Here is a 14,783-nt window from a genome sequence, read left to right as displayed (position 1 = left end):
AGCAGACCAGAGCTATTCACAGTTTTGTGTCCAGCATTAAATGCTGCGAGGGGCCCTGATTTTCAGGCAGTCGGTGTTACCTGGCGGCTCGGAGCCGTGTGCCTCAGACAAGCACCCGGGGGGATGCGGGACACCCGCAGGGGAGCACTGCAGTCCTTCATTCGTGGGAGGTAACGAGGTTCTTGGCCGTCACCCCATGGGCAGCACCAAGCGGATGAGCCCCTCGCGAGGCTCCTGCAGGGCTCCGGCTCTCAGTTAGGCAAGATCCCAGTGAGCCATTGCTCTTGGCCTGGCCTTGCTGGACATTTTCTGTCAGACCTCCACTTGCTTCACGTACCGTAGGCAAAGACCATCCCGTGAAGTGTTTGATTTTCCTGTTCTGAATGGAGGGCTGTAAGCTTTACTCCTAGCTCTCCTCTGGGAAACTGGGGCTTGTCTCACGTTTACAACATTGCCATAAGTGAGATTTGGTGATCTAAGAGTCCACAGTGAAAGCTGCTGAGAAAATTAAAACCAGTAGATACTTCCAGTGCAATACCATCACCATGTAGTGTCTCCATCCTTCATCTCTTTGCTGGCACATGGCCAGTGTTACCTTCTACTGCACACTCAGGTTAATCCTGTGTACTTCTAAATGACCTGCAACCAAAGTTCCTCCCAAGCCTTGCAGAGACTTTCCCATTTCTCAGACATACTAAGGATTAGCCAGAAGCATTTGAAGAGTTTCCAAACGATTCTTTTAAAGTTACTAGATACAAGTGTTCAGAGTTGGTGATTTAAAAACCTTTATATTTAACAGATGCTACTTAACCTACACCTTTATTGTTACATGAACTTGATTACATATTTACATCAACCACTTTGATTACAAATGTGCACCAGGAATGTTTTACTCCACAGTTATTGACATTTTTCCCTTCTCTGTTTAGTAACGGTTAATTATTGCACATAATAATCAATTATTTGAATTTATCGTATCAAAGGTGAACTTCAGAACTCTCAGGTTTATTGTTTATGTGGGTTCTGTGGGTAGTGCTTGACACAGCTGGCTCTTCTTATAAGTTGTTCACACCCATCAGCTTTGGCTCATACTGATCATCACAGATGTTTCCTTGTTTAATTTGTTGTACTTTGATTCCTGTTTTTTATAGCTGCTTTCATATCCTCTTTTAGAAGAGATATATAAACTTCCTTGTGAAGAGAAATTTGCAGCTTTTGGGACACCAAATGAATCGTCCTTAGATTTTGGCTGGTTTTCACAGGGAGTTTTCAGGTTATTTGTTCTGTTCCACACAGGTGTCTTTAGGGTTGGGAGATTTACTCCTTTCAAACACATGGGAGTGGAACTCTGTGGGTTTTTAAAGGAATATAACCAGTCTTGTGTCTTTGTGCATTTAATCCATTCAGGATTTGCTCAGTAGGATGAGGGGCCAATTTTACTTGGCCCCATTATGGCACTGGACACAGCACGAGTCACATCCATTTCTCAGTGACCTTCCACCCTCTCCCTTTGGGACTCTTTTCTCCTTTTTCTTCTACTGGAAATGGCTGAAAGTGAAACCCAAACATTTAAACATGACAGTATAAAAACAGCTTCTGTGCTCTAGGAATACCCAATGGTTTCTGGCCATTTACATTGAGAATCCTGGTCACACCTCCAGAAACACTTCTCTGCAGCAGGCAGGCTGCAGAAACGTTCCTGAGCCTGTGGAGGATTTGCTGGTGGCCCGGGCTGGACACAGCAGCTCCGAGGGCACAGGGCAGGGGTGGACAGGAGCCATGTGCCTGGCTCAGAGGCGGCAGTGCCAGGGCCCTGCCCCAGGCCCCGCTGCTCTGATGTGTTTTGTTGGAACCGGGCAAGGAGGGAGTTGGTTTGTCGCTCCAGCACAGCCCTGTGCCGGTGGGTGTTGGCTGAAATGCTGATGTCAGCCCAAAGAAGGGATTTTGGCTGCATGGACGGGTTGGCGCAGTGTGGATCTGCAGGGTCTGCAGGGTCTGAGCGTTACACAGGTGGCACCACGTGTCTCCACTGATGAGCAGCCTGAGCCCCTGTGAGCCCGGCCCAGGCCCTGTCCTGCCTTGGGGCCCGCAGGTGCTGCAGCTGCTGGCCTGCATTGTTTGTGTTTGGTGCATCTGAGCCGGCCCGAAGGTCACTGGGAGTTTGTGGGGGGCTCGTGCCCACTGCGGCTGTGCTGGGAGAGCAGGACCCCTGGGTGGGCACCGTGCTCTGATTCCCTGTGTGATGTCAGTGCCATCTCTGTGAGAGCTGGAGCAGTCAGAGGTAGCTCAGGACTTCTTACGCCTGTGCATCTCATCTTTATCTCCTCAGACCTACACTGGCGTTCCCTTAAAAAAAGGGCAGACTTGGGGTTTATTTTCTTTATTTTTTTGAGGTTTCCAATGGCACTGAGGAGAGAGTGCTGACTCACACAGAGGGACCTGCCAGGGGGTGTCACCAGGGTCATTTCAGGTCTCTCACCTAGGACACAGACCTACAGGGCTGTTCTTGTAGAGACCAGAGACACAGACTCACTCTTACAGGAGGTGCTGTTTTCAGAACCCCAACAGCTAACATCAGCTCCAGCACTACGGACTGCTGGCACTTGGCTTTGTGTGATGTAAAACAGGGTCATTTCCAGCTCTTAAATATTGAAAAATTATTGAAAACCTCTTCTGTTTGCTTACTGGTCAATGTTTAATCATAGGTAAATGTTCCACATGAAAACAACAGGTTATCATTAAAGCCTAGCAAACTGGCTGCTTTAGGCAAAGAGGCGGGATTGTGTTTGGGTTTGGGACACATACATATGGGCACGTGGGATTGTTGTTGTGATGGATTTATTGTCCCTGGCACAGGTGTTGGTGATGAGCTGTGGCACAAGGCCGGTGAGAACCTGGCCCTCAGCTCATCCAAGCCCCAGAGCTGGTGTAAGCACTGGGGAAGTGCTGAAAGAGGAACAGGAAACAGATGGGAGATGAGATTTCTTAGAATGCTGCAAATTTCTGAGTTTCCAGCCCAGTTGCACACCTGGGAGAGGCCGGGCAGCCCTGAGCGGGTGTCCCTACACAGGGGTGCAAGGACAGAACCAGTGCAGAGAGGCTGTGAATTCCCAGGAAACAAAGTGAACTCAAGAAGCATTTCCCTACTCCTCTGGGATTTTGAAAACAAATGCAAATATTTTAACCCCTTTTCTTCAGTCTCAGAGAGGGAAGGGTTCATCAGCCGCCGCAGGGAGGAGCAGAGGACAGGACGAGACGGTCCCAATAGCCCCGGGAGCAGCGGGGACACGGCTGGGGACACACGGCTGGGGACTCAAGGCTGGGGACATGGCTGGGGGGACACGAGTGGGACACGGGTGGGGACACACGGGTGGGGACACCCCGGCCTCGGGGAAGCCTCTCCCCAGCCCCGACGGGCCGCCACAGGTTTTTTTCTTGGGCGATTGTGTTGGCAGTTTTATTTATATTTTCCTTCAGAGCGGAGCTGAGCTCTTTAACCGCGAAGGGAAATTTAATCTTTTTGCTGATAAGACGGTAAAATACTGCAATCCGGCTGACCTCCTGAAACCAGATCCAAACGGCCGGGCTGTCCAAAAATCCGAGACACCCCTCCCCCCGGCCCAGGAGCGCATTTCCCCGGTGACCTGAGGCAGCCCGTGGCCGGCCCGCATCCTTTGAACACATCCCGGAGCGGCGATTAGAGACCTTTGATTGCCCAGCTCTGCCGGCCTCCTCGGGCTCTGCTCCGCGCAGCTCTAAGGCAAAGCTCCTTCCTCCCCCGCCGGCCCCCTTTCATTTTCCTACAGCGTATTAAACCTCAAGACGTAGTTAACACTAATCCTGATTTATTTAGGATTTATCTGCATTATTAATTCCAGTCATGTTGTGAAAAAGTACCGAGGGTTCCAGTTTGTATGTAAACTTGTGCCGTTTTGCAGAGAGGTTTATTTCAATCTTCTCCTTGAAGCGATATTTTAGCCAAAATTTCAGACTTTCCCCTTTTTAAGGCACTTCGGATGGAAGCTAGCCATAATAATTTGGTTTATTGTTATTTTTTTTCCCCCAGTAAATACCCTCTTGGACTATTTTATGCATTAATCTGGATTTGATGTGGATTTAAACATTTACAATGCAAAATAATTTGGGTTAAAAATAATCCCCCTTGATAAAGCTAAAAAACCCCCCCAACTGTCACCATCTCTGACAGCCAGACATCGGCGATCCTTGAATATGCAAATGAAGGTGAGGAGAAGCCTGAGAGCAGGAGCCACCGTGGCTTCTTTTGATGGCCCGGTCAGTCAAACATCCCGACCCGGGAAGATTGTGGATCCTGAGCTCCAGCCTCGGCCGGCGCAGCGTCTCTGCCTGCAGATCTCACTGCCCAGGCTGCGTCCCCACCCTGCCCTCAGGCTGGGATTCTGCAGGAGGACAATATTCCTGCGGGATCTGTGTCATGGGCAGCACCCACCCTAAATTTCTAATTCAGGCCTTTCGTTGGGAGCAGTGCCAGAATTCATTTTGCCCGTTCTCTCTGAGGCCGTGGTGGTGCTGCTCCTCAGCCACCTCTTCAGATATTCCCAACCAGATTGCCAGACCTAGAGGGAACCATATTCCAGTGTATTTGTTTCCTGAGAAGACACTTGGGACACTGGCATCTCTTGACGATCTCTGTGTGCAGGAACAACTGAACAGCTTCCTGGGAGAAAAATCCACTGAGGGCTGCTGAAATGTGGGACATCTTGTAGTTCAGAAAGTCCTTTAATCTGAAGCTGTTGGTGATAGCAGCACTGTGTGCCCACTGATTCCATACTCCTGCCTGCAGGACTGTCACTGGTCCCTGTCGATGACAGGACATTGGATTTATCTTCTTATAATCTCTTAACTAATGTGGAAATGGAATGTATATGGTTTGCTTACAGTCTTTTCCCAGTACAAGAGAAATCCATCAGGAGTATCCCCTGGTGACACCTTTGTAGCCACCACCACGGTACCTGAACCACTGCCGGCTCTCCAGGGGTTTCTGCTCAGGCTGGGACGGGCAGCCCAGAGCTGGCACCAGCCAACAGCACCTGACTGGTGCAGGGGGCTGAGCCTGCAGGCTGGGGATTCATCCTGGGGGTTCATTCCTGGGGAAAGCCCAGCTCCGTGGGGCCCTCGAGCCAGCTCTCCAGCTGAGATCAGCTTTGTCTCTTCCCTCCGGCGGTTTGAGGGTGGTGTTGGCTCACAGTCTGTCGGCAGGCAGACACCGACCCTGACCCTGGCTGCACACCAGGGGTTCGGGTGGGCCAGCGCAGCTCCCTGGGCAGGGCTGGGCAGCGCTGGACACGCCGCTGTGGAAGCAAGGAGTCAGCGGCAGGTTGGGCAGGGGAGGCACTGGGCAGGGTCGAGCTCTTAGCACGGAGGTGTTGCACATTTTGGAATGCCCCAGTGGAAGTCAGGAGGGTCCGTCCAGGAGCTGGGTGCAGGATTTGGGCGGAGAATTACAGCACGCTCCAGGTCCAGGCTCAGACCCTGCATGGCGCTGCGAGACGCCAGAGGGCCGCTGGCCCATCGCTTTTCTCTGGGACAAGGTGCCTGTGCTGCGTGCACACCAGCCAGCCTGGACACTCCCTGTTGTGGGAACATCCTGTTCCACAGTGGGCTTCACTCCGGGCAGGTGCAGACCCCTGCCAGAGGACACCCCAGGGATGATCCCCCAGAAGTCTAAAAAGCCGATCAGCTGGAAAAGGTGACCCTGTTCCACCCGAGTTCCACCCAAACCGGGTTGTCTAACTCGAACTTCCAGTCACTTATCAGAGCTTTTCCCTGTTGAAGACTTGAAGGCCTCCCAGTCAATAAACACATTAGCTCACTAAACATGCGGATGCCTTTTCTTCTCTGGATTAACCCTTTGGGAGCTGGGGCTTCCATTGGATTTGTTAGGATATTGATCACAGATCATGTTTGCCTTTCAAACTCTGTTTCTGCTTTGGACGTGACAGATAGTTCCAGTGCTGAAGCCAAGCAGCGAATTCAGTGTGGCCACACAGAGAGGGAGCTTTGGGAGCCACCCAGGTTGGGCAGAAACCCCCTCTGGAGCCCCTCAGGGAACCACTCACCTCACCAAGAGTGGCTTGTTCTCAAAGGGAACTGCTAATTAAGCAAATACTGAAATGTTAAACAATGTCACATATGTCTATTTTCAGTATTAGCAAAAACGGTATTAAATTAAAATACGCTTTAGCCTAATTTAGCTCTTTTTCCCCTACTGAACATCACAGGCCCCTGCAGTAAATGTCTGTAACTGTGCATGGAATGGAAAAGGAGCCCAGCTGAGCCGGTCCCACTGCTCTGGGTGAGAACACATTAAAGGAGCTCTTAGAGAATGATTTAGAAGAAACTTTGCAAAATGGAAAGGTCATATTTTATGACCCTGCTGACCCAAATGGATGCAAAAATATCAGAATTAGTGACCTAGAAGAAAGCAGATCTGGCTTTTTAGCACGTGTGGTAACCTTATCCTCTCATTCCTAGTCGCCTGAGAATCTGGAGTAAAGTGTCGCTGGTTTTGGTTAAGGCTCTTCCCTATCACACCTCTGGTGTGTGTCAGAGTCCTCTTTTACACACTTTCTTAAAAATGCAGCTGCACCTGCCTGGCTCAGAACTGGGCAAAGCAGGTGTCGAGTTCCTTTTAATCTGGACCATATTCTCAGGCTTCTGAGCTGCTGGTAAATCCTCCTCTTGTATAACTTCACTGTTCCCGTGCAGATACTGCCTTCTCCTGCCACGCTAATAAGTTATATCAAGTCTGCATGCTTTGGTTTTAGGGCTGTCTGTTAGACTTGCTAAGATCTTCTCTTTTTTTCCATCTAGTTGAGGATTTCATAGTTTTTCCTCTTCTTATACTTTTTTTGAAGAAGGATTTTTCAAAATTCTGCTGTGGACTGCATGTGAGCTGTGCCTTTCCCGGACTGCCATACAAAGATAATCCTCTCACTGTACAACATCTAACTTTATCCTCTTTCTAGGCATTAAATTTAATAACAAAACCCCCAAGAAGGTGGTATAAAACCTCATCCAAACCTTGCCTCCAGGCTTGGTTGCCCTTATGGTTCCTTTAGCCCCTCTTTCCTCGCACAGTCGCTCCCTTTCCATCCATGAGCTGCTGGCTTTAGCAGCACCTCCCTGTGCACATCAGCTCGACTTACCCTGAGGAAGAGGAACATCATCGTCTGATAAGGTAGAATTTTTCAGGCAAGGAATGCTGAAGTACTCCAAATGCTTCTAGAAAAATCTTGAGGTGTCACCCTGAACGACTCAGAGCTCATGTAGCCCAAAAGGCAATTGTTACAAAAATCTCGTTTAAGTGAAATGTCTGCATTTTGCGAGTTTAACGTGCTGCCTCCTCTGTCCTGCCATGTTGTACAGAGATTTGTCCTAGATGGGATTTGGTTGTCAAGGTTATTCTGATGGTTCTTGTTAGCCTCTGTGTTTACTTTTTGATTTATTCTCATTTAGGCAGCTGAGATTTCTCTTTGTCTTCAGAATTCATGTAATGGGTTTGCATCATTTTCTGCATTGTGCACTGGGGAAATTATCAATTCACCACACGGCCACACTGAAACAGCCACAGTGAAACTTCCTTTTAAAAGCTCCATTCACATGTGGAGCATGATGTTATTTACCACCCAACCCACCTGACAACATCCTCTGGAAATCCCTTAGTGCACTGTCATGGCTGTGACTGAAAACTGTGGTGTAATCCGTGAGGGAAAGGGTCTCTCCAGTCTTAATACTCGTGTCAGAGAAGACGCTGATAAGAGTTACAATTTAAAGACGTTTTTCTAAGGCTGTGAATAATTAACCTTCCAGCGCTGCCGCCGATTTGCGGTGTCACACGCAGGAAGCGGCGTCACTTCCCCACTGCCGCGGTGGTGACAGCTCCCGGCTCGTTTGGGGGCACGTTGAGAGGATCAGTTCACACTTCTCATCAGCTCTGGTGTGCCTCTGGTTTGCTGCCGCAGGAAGAGCCAGGCTGCTCCAGGCCAGCCCGCGTGGCCACCTGCCCTGCCCTCCCCGTGGCCACGTCCTGCGCCCCTTCGCTGGGAGCAGAGTCTTGCTCCTGCAGAGAGTATTTGTTTAAGAGGATTTCCTTTCTCATGCAGGGCCTGCAGTAGCCATGCCAATAAGGGTGGGGGCGATTATGAGAGATTGACTGCTGGAATATAATCCCTGTGTGCTGCTGGTTTGATCTGGGGAAGATTGCGTTTCAAAGGTAGCGGCTCATCCCGCGCCGGGAGCCGCGCTCCGCCCGTAAACGGGGCTCTAATGAGATCCGACAGCCCTGATTTCTCTGGTGATACAGTAAAACAACACGACCAGTGCTGATGGTTTGGGGTCCTGACCTTTAACAAGGACTCACGACACAGGGCAAACTGCCCAAGAGAGATGGAGGGGCAGGAGGCCAGGGGACAAGGTCGGTACATAATGAAGTGGTCAGCATTGGATTTCTGTCACTCACGGCGGTTAAGTACAACAGTGAGGGACTTCAGGAAGAGAAACTGTGAAAGAGCACATGCAGGAATCACAGAGAGCGGGGGGTCTGGGGAGGGTCAGTTACCTTCTGCTGTGAGCTCCAGCAGCCCCAGTGACTTTGGTAATGAAGAGGGTGAGGGCAGGAATCATGCAAAGACAGCGAGAGAGCAGGGACGGAGCACGAAAGATTAAAGCAAACGGAGAAGGAAATCCAAGGGGACTGGCAGTGTGTGCCCTGTGATCTGGTGCCGAGACCCAGAGAGAGGAGTGGCGCACCTGCAGCACCAGAACAGTCCAGACCAGAGGGGCCCGATGCCAGAGCCCCTGGTTTGTCCAGCCAGTGTTGCAGTGTCCCTGCCGTGGCAGCATGGACACTCCTGAGCACGGCCCTGGCCCAGGACCTGCTTACACATGGATGCCACAGCCATGGGGGAGCAGTGCCCCGCCACACGTCCCCATCCCAGGTGCTTCAGCACCTGTCCCTCAGCCTATTCCAGCTCTGGGAACTTCCTTGGGGTCCTCGTCTCCTTTTAGCTCCTTTCTGCTGCTAGATCTAAATTTGGTGGGACTCTCAGCTAAGAAAACTAAACTACCCAAACTGTTTGGTATCATACTGCCTGGGGTGAATGCAAAGAGCAAACAGTGAAACAGAGGCAGCAGAGACTGTCATGAAGGAAGCACTGGCAGCTGATGATGGGGTCTGAATTTAACATCCTTTTCAAGTGTCCTCCTTCAGACCTGAGTTAATAGAGACGTTTCATTGCAGTTTTGCTAATACGTCCATCAAGGCTTCAAGTGACAGAAATTAAATGCATTCACCCCAAAAACAGAATTCTGTTACTAAGCAGTAACCTCAAAATTCAGGGGACGAGAAACCAAAGTGAGAATGGAAAATCTGAACACGTTATTCATGTCCAGCCTGGATAGGATGCTGTGTAGGATGCTAAAAGCAACTCAAATGGCACGTGATGAGTAGGAAAATACATTTTAGAATCACTTTAGACACAGTAGCCCAAGCTAGGCTTATTCACATGAAGAAAAACATGATATATAGTTTTAACAGTGCTGATTCCTTGGGAGATGTTTGGACTGCAGGACCCACCAAGGACAGAACCAGCAAATCTGATGTGTACAGGAGTCTCTTATACAGAGGAAAATAACCTTTCGTCTCAGCTGTAGGACTGTGAGAATGATTGCAGAGAGTGACCTGTGTTTGCATTGGCTATGGTCAGTGCCAGGTTTGTTCTACTGCTGGCTTTTCTTTCTTTGGGTGTTTTATTGTTGTTTTTTTCTATTCTAAATGCAACCATTGAAGCCAGGCAGCCTGTGAGAGAGGTGAATTGCTTGATTCCACAGCATTGTTTTAATTTGTCTTTGGATGAATTCTCATATGCTTTCATGAGAAAATCGCCCATTAGAAGCATTCATTTAATTTAAGAACAGTTGGGAGAGGAAGGGTTGGGATGACAGATGGAGACTGTGGGTGTCTTATAAGAGAGCAGAGCTTTTTGTGTTTATCTTTTTGTGGCACATAGTTGCTGTTCTCTGCTGCTTCCATTTTTTTAATCTGCACTTTTTGTGCAATATTTCTTAGAAATCTCTTCTCTTTTGTACTGGAAGTCTAATAGATTTCATTAGTTTTTCCTGTACCGTGTCAGCTTTAAAACATTCCAGAATGCACGGAGGTAGCCTGGTAGGAAAGCAGAGTGAAACAGGCTGGATTTCAGTCTAGTTTGGAATTGCACAGAATTTAGCAGAAAAGATACTGGAATATTGAACTGATTTCTTCCTTTAACCATCCCACTGACTGTCCAGCAATGGTACTCAGGGCCTGGAGGAGTTTTCTTCCTGTGCCAATGCCTTTGCTGTGTAGTTGAAGGTTCACTGTCAGAAAGTGGCTTCAATCTCACAGTTAACCTTTATTTAAATTAGTCTAGAAGTAAACACAAGGTTTCAAAGCATTCTCTTTAAAAGCAGGTCCATACCAGCTGTAGGATTTGTGGATGTCAGTGTGTCTGTCCATGTCAATGGCCCGGGCAGTCCAGGCTGCAGCCCCCACGTGACAACGAACCTGGGCATCAGTGTCAGGAGGCACTGACAGCACCGAGGACCTTGTTTCATAAACACCTGCACATCAGCACCTGCAAATACCAATAACTGTGTGCCGAGTCCAGCTGCTGACAATATTTTAGTCACACGGTCCCTGGGTTGTAACTTACTCCTCTTTTAACAGTCCTGAAGTTGTGATGACAAATAACCTGTAAGTCGTGGTGCCTCTGCCTTGGGACTGCCAGGCTCCTGCATGAAACTAATGAAAATTAAAAGGTAAAATTAACTCCTGTTAAAGGAAGATGGAGAACAGTGCAGTGTTTGTTCAATATACAACTTGCTTTGCTCTGCAATATAAGCAGCAGCCTATAAATACAGGGCAGAAATTTCAAGCATTAGTCTCACTTGTTCTTGCCACGTTACACATGAATTTATTTGCATCTCTCTGTGCTGTCCTAAGGTTTGTATTGAACAAAACAAACAAGGTGATACGAGAAGCAAAGTACATTTATTAATTTTTTGTTACTTTTCCATGAAGTTTTTCTTACTCTGACCCAGTTTTTCCTGTAGCCTTCACAATTGCTGAATGATTGGATCATTCTCCACTCTCCATTCTAATGACAAAACCTCTTTTCCAAGGCTCTGTCGTTGCTTCCTTTGATTGTCACAACCACTTCTTTTTGCTGCTACACACACATTCCAGTCCATAAAAAAGACACCTTAGGAGTTTTCTTAGTATTTGATTTGTCTTTTTTATCCCTTCAGATCCCTTGTTCTTCCTCCATCCCTCCTTCCTAGCAAGTCAGGTTTGTTCACCACCTCCAGCCCTTTTAGGTTCATGTTTTAGGTTCATGTTCCCACAGCTCTCCATCAGCTCCGTCAGAGATGAACCTCTACGTGTACTTCTCGTACTCTTTTGATCTCATAAAAACATCTCCGTTCTTTCTTTCATCTCTGTCATCTATATCGTTGTCCACCAGCTGAGCTGCAGAGCTTGTGTTTTCTCCTCTCTGCAGCCTGCAGTGGCCCTGCACGGCTCAGCTTTCCTTTCCCCCCTGCTGCAGCCCCCCATGGCAGCCCTGGAGCTGTGTCCATCCCCGCACCAGCAAGCCCAGTAAGGACCAGGGTGGAGCTTGACTTGGTCACCACTGGTGCTGGAAGGGTGGGAAGGGGCTCATTTGCTCCCTGAGGAAGGGCTGCAGCCCACTCTGCCCAGGGACAGTCGGTGCTGTGGCACAGCTGCCTTTCCTCTCGCAGTCAGCAAGGAGACGTCTCATCCCAGTGAGCCCCCTGGGAGCCCCAGCCTGCTCCTTCCTTGGTCAGTGCTCCAGCTCCACAGGACATGCTGACTGGCTTCCAGCTGCCTCTTCCTTCCTCAGAGCACCGCTGGCTCTGGTACAGACTCCTCTCTCAGAGATTTTCTATCAGCTGCCTCAGCCCTGGAAGCCGTTATCCCGTGACCCATTGTCTGCACAAGCAGACGAGAGACAGGGACATTCCTGCATCTGTCTTTTCCTGCTGCCCTGATTTATTACACTGTAAAATAATAAAACGTTAAAAAGGTTGAACCTGAACTGAAGCTGTGACTATGACACTATTAATCAAACTGCTGAGAATTACTTTATATTCGGTGCCTTAAGCACTGATCCAGTCCACTAAAAAGTTGGCCTGAAACGCTGTCCACAATCTTAGTACTGGGCCTGGGCAAAGCGGTTCTGGGTATGTCTGTTCCCCGGTGTGTGGCTGTGCAGGGCAGGCAGGCAGGGCTGGCTCATCAGGTTCTCCTGCTCGCCGGCCATCACCGCCTCTCTTATCACAGCCGTCGATGCCACGCTCACTTGATGTCTCAGTTCTGGAGCAGAGACATTCCAGCTGCTATCTGGGAAGGCTCTGGCCCCAAAAATATTTAGTTAGCAGCCATTCACTTAAGTGGAATTGACTTTTTATCGGCTTTCTTCTGTACGTCTGCCACCAGCGAAGGCTGTTTCCTCCTTGCCTCTTCTCGGCCTGTCAGCGCACCGGCGTTCTATCGGCAGCCGTTAGCCCTGATCAATACCTGCACTGTGTAACAGCTCATGCACGGCTGCCCCGGCTCCCATCGATCCGCCCCTCCCGGCAGGGACCGGCTCTCTGAGCAGCCACTTGAGATCAACACCTACCTTTACTTCACGCTCATTCGTTCAGGGGCTTTCAAGGAGACCCATTGCCCTTCTCTGGAGACTCGCCAAGAGCGGACTTGCAGCAACTTCTGTCCTGCCCGGACAATCCGTGACCACGCTGCGCTCCCCGTCCCATCCCTTCGGACATCCGGCCCGTAAAACGATACATACGAGCACTTCCACAGCGCCTGGTCTGGGAATGACACCTTGGAGTGCTCGAGTTAGGAGAACTCAGGTTTTGCAGTTAGGAACATGTGACACACAGCATCTGCTGCTGTCCCACCACTGCTCACCTCAGGGGGACCCTCCCCTCAGGGGGACCCTCCCCTGTCCCAGCCGGGGATCGGGGGCTGTGTCCCCATGTGCCCCGTGTGCTCCAGCAGGACGCAGCACCCCCGACCTGGGCTGGCACTGGGCATCGGCCCACAGGTTCCATGGGCTGGTCGGGCCAGGAGTACCTGTGGGAGGAGGAGGTTGGTGGTGCCAAGGGCGCCGCAGAGGAACTGCTCATACAGCAAACACGCCCTCCTCCAGCAGCAGCCTCACACAGCAGAGGCTCTTGCTGAAGCATACATCCCCGGGGTCTCAGGATGGCACCTTCAGGCCATCGGTTCTGGTCAGATGCCATAACAGAACAGGAGATAATGGACTAGACATTGACCAGCCACCAGCAGTGTGCTGGCAGTCCTTACTTCCTGCTGTCCCCAAATCTACCAGCAGTTAGGGAACTAGCCACTGTTTCGAAGGAGCCCCAGGAGCTGTCCCTGCACAGATGTGCTCCTGCCAGGCTCCTGCCCAGACGCCACTGACAGCGCTGCTCTGTGGGCTGGCAGAGGGCAGAGGGGCACGTGCAGACACGGCCGCTGCCAGAGATGCAGCCCCAGCTCCAGTCTGGCAGGGAAACGCCCATGGCTCAGACCTGACCAGCCTGGGAAGCCTCTGAAGGAGTTAAGAGAGCCCTTTCCTGCTTGCTTTGTATGTGTGCCATTACAGAAGGGCTGCGGGGCTGCCACGGCAGCTACAAACGTCCAGTGAAATGAGTGTTTATTATTATAGGTTTGATGCAGTTCCCAAAAGACCCTAATCAACAAGTAATAAGGCCTCGAGAGAGCAATTAGAAATCTGAACTTTAACTCTCATATAACCACAATGTAGCAAGTGACTTCTGCTCCAGTTTGGGGTTTGCCACCTGGCACGTTGAACGTGGGGGAAATACCAAAAACCTGAAATACCAAAAACCTGAAATACAGAATAACTGCAGGAAAGTATTTGAACAATGAGGTACAAGGTCCATTTCCATGGCAAGTAAATGTGTGCGTGGCAAAAAGCACAATGGTTTAGGGGGATTCATGCCCAAATTTGCAGCCTCTCTGTCACATCTAGGTGTTTTCAGTGCTTCTTCTCAGCCTTAGACAAGCACCAAGGGTGTTCAGGGCCTGTACACGTGCAGCATCTGCCCCCCTTTAGAGAAAAAGAGTTACCTCAGTTTTCCCTCTTGTGAAATAACAACAGTATCTGCCTAAAGGCAACACCAACCCTCGAGATGCGGGTTTGCTCAGAACTTGTTTTGAATACTTTGGATGGGCCACTTCAGACAGGAACTGCACATTGAATAATTCCTGCCTTAGAAAGTCACGTGGCTACTGGGAAGCAAAAAATTGCATAAGAGCCCATCTGCGTAGCACGGCTGACTCGGGGAGTGTTGGCCAAGAGGGCTCAAGCTCCACCGGCCAGAGCCAGGGGGCACCTGGCTTCCCAAGGGGCTGTGCCAGCACCAGCACAGTCCACAGCTGGGAGACACCCGGCCCTTCAGCCTTAGGAGGGGCGTTCCTCAGAAGGTCACTTCCCTGATTTTTCCTCCGGAGATGCCAGACGTGTGCAGGCCAGGCTCTGGTTCCCTCGGGAAGGCACCCCAGGCAGCGGGCAGTGGCAGCAGGCGGGAGGCTCAGCGGGGCACGGGGCAGTGGTGGATTACCCCGAGGTACAGCCCGGTGAGCTGAGCTCCTGCCCTCTTCCAGGGCTGGGAGCAGCGAGCGTGGAGTGGAGCTGCACGCTTCCCAC

The sequence above is a fragment of the Hirundo rustica genome, chromosome 11 (assembly GCF_015227805.2).
Source record: "Hirundo rustica isolate bHirRus1 chromosome 11, bHirRus1.pri.v3, whole genome shotgun sequence".
NCBI lineage: Eukaryota > Metazoa > Chordata > Aves > Passeriformes > Hirundinidae > Hirundo > Hirundo rustica.
This window is presented reverse-complemented; position numbering follows the sequence as displayed.